Below are 2,477 nucleotides of genomic sequence, written 5' to 3'. Positions count from 1 at the left end.
GGGCTCGTCCGGGATTTGAACCCGGGACCTCTCGCACCCAAAGCGAGAATCATACCCCTAGACCAACGAGCCACCTTGTTTTGACCTATGGGCTGCAAAGTACCTGCCAATGAAAATCCAGAATATATCTCTACTTGACAGTATAAAAATTTGTCATCAGCTGAAAGTTGAGCACTGAAAATATGCGGCCAGAGTGTTCTAAATGCGCATACTCTGAACACATAACGTGCTCATACTCTTGGAGTTATTTGCACTAATTAGGTGGCAACACTTGCAATTGATTTCTTCTTGTCATAAAAAGTGCAAGAAAAAGGGGTAATCACAGGTTAAAAACAATAGATGAAAGTGGAAATATCAACAGTGGATGTTGTGGTTCGATTTAAGTTGCACTTCCTTGCCTCTTTGGTTTTATAGAGCAGAAAGATCTTGTAGGCAATAATAACATTTTGTAAGCTTCATACACATGAACAGATTGATTTCTCACTTATTTAATATTAAAGGTGCGTACACACTGCCAGCGACTTTATCGCTGCAGGTCGCCAGTTGCTGGCGGTGAAGTCGCTAGTGGGTGTTCCCACTACTGGTTGCCTAGTAACGTTTATAAATGACATTCACGGATGTCATTCCATTTCTGTTGACAGCGAATTTCTTTTCTTGCCACTAAAAATAAATATTTTGGAGGGAAAAGACTAAATATAAATGGAATCAGTACATAAAATGCTTTATATCAAAGATGAATGAGAAACAAGGCGGCTGTTTGCCATAGCGGCTGTTTATCTGCGTGCGAAAATTCAAATGCCGGTCTGTCTGGGTCCATAAAATCCCCGTGATCTCAGATACACCTTTCCACGCAGTATTTTTCTTAAAAATGTCCTTGTACGTGGGAAGAGAAATATCATAGAGCACTGGAAAATTTCTAACAGCAAGAATTAGCCATTCATCCATCTTTCAGTTACTGCAGGAGCTGAGAGAGAGAGAGAAAGGATCACGTGAGCTCTCCCGTCTTCTCTCCTATTGGCTGTCGCGTCCGTTAGTCAGCTCCAAAGTTTAACTTTTCTCAACTTTGTCGCGTCGCTGGACATGCCCACATCTAGCGGCAATGAAGTCAGCTGTGCTCGCATTGAAAATGAATGGTATTGAGTCGCTGTCGTGCGCTGATGTCGCTGGCAGTGTGTAGCATTGATTTCCTGAAAATCTAGAAGTTTCGAAGCACTCTTCGTGTTGACATATGCCTGGAGAACACAGAGCGAGAGGCTATGAGAGCATTTTGAGGCCTTTAACTCCCCTGCAAAAAACTCCCTTAAAGTCCCTCTGTAGGTGATACCGGAAAGAAACTGCAATCTAGGTGTGATTAGCACCAGGCAAGCTGTAACTAATAAGCACCTTAGCATTGATTTCCTGAAAATCTAGTAATAAAAAATGTGAGGTGCAGTACGCTAGAAAAAGACAACCTGAATCAAAGAAGTCCCCTGCTGCAGTCCTTCCTCACAAACCAACCGCACATGGTATACAGTGGGCTCATCCGGGATTTGAACCCGGGACCTCTCGCACCCAAAGCGAGAATCATACCCCTAGACCAACGAGCCACCTTTTTTGACCTATGGGCTGCAAAGTACCTGCCAATGAAAATCCAGAATATATCTCAACTTGACAGTATAAAAATTTGTCATCAGCTGAAAGTTGAGCACTGAAAATATGCGGCCAGAGTGTTCTAAATGCGCATACTCGGAACACGCAACGTGCTCATACTCTTGGAGTTATTTGCACTAATTAGGTGGCAACACTCGCAATTGATTTCTTGTTGTCATAAAAAGTGCAAGAAAAAGGGGTAATCACAGGTTAAAAACAGTAGATGAAAGTGGAAATATCAACAGTGGATGTTGTGGTTCGATTTAAGTTGCACTTCCTTGCCTCGTTGGTTTTATAGAGCAGAAAGATCTTGTAGGCAATAATAACATTTTGTAAGCTTCATACACATGAACAGATTGATTTCTCACTTATTCACCATTAAAGGTGCGTACACACTGCCAGCCACTTTATCGCTGCAGGTCGCCAGTTGCTGGCGGTGAAGTCGCTAGTGGGTGTTCCCACTACTGGTTGCCTAGTAACGTTTATAAATGACATTCACAGATGTCATTCCATTGCTGTTGACAGCGAATCTCTTTTCTTGCCACTAAAAATAAATATTTTGGAGGGAAAAAACTAAATATAAATGGAATCAGTACATAAAATGCTTTATATCAAAGATGAATAAGAAACAAGTGCGCTGTTTGCCATAGCGGCTGTTTATCTGCTGGCGAAAATTCAAATGCCGGTCTGTCTGGGTCCATAAAATCCCGTGATCTCAGATACACCTTTCCACGCAGTATTTTTCTTAAAAATGTCCTTGTACGTGGGAAGAGAAATATCATAGAGCACTGGAAAATTTCTAACAGCAAGAATTAGCCATTCATCCATCTTTCAGTTACTGCAGGAGC

General features: G+C 41.9%; 2 non-coding genes across 2 annotated transcripts; both read right to left on the bottom strand.

The window, feature by feature from the left end:
• trnap-ugg (transfer RNA proline (anticodon UGG)) lies at positions 1-72 on the bottom strand. The gene has a single exon. It is a non-coding gene; the product is annotated as a tRNA-Pro (tRNA).
• Positions 73-1,514: 1,442 nt separating this feature from the next.
• Positions 1,515-1,586, bottom strand: trnap-ugg (transfer RNA proline (anticodon UGG)). Its single transcript has one exon. It is a non-coding gene; the product is annotated as a tRNA-Pro (tRNA).
• Positions 1,587-2,477: the final 891 nt, after the last annotated feature.

The sequence above is a fragment of the Xyrauchen texanus genome, unplaced genomic scaffold (genome assembly GCF_025860055.1).
Source record: "Xyrauchen texanus isolate HMW12.3.18 unplaced genomic scaffold, RBS_HiC_50CHRs HiC_scaffold_53, whole genome shotgun sequence".
Taxonomy (NCBI): Eukaryota; Metazoa; Chordata; class Actinopteri; order Cypriniformes; family Catostomidae; genus Xyrauchen; species Xyrauchen texanus.
This window is presented reverse-complemented; position numbering and strand designations above follow the sequence as displayed.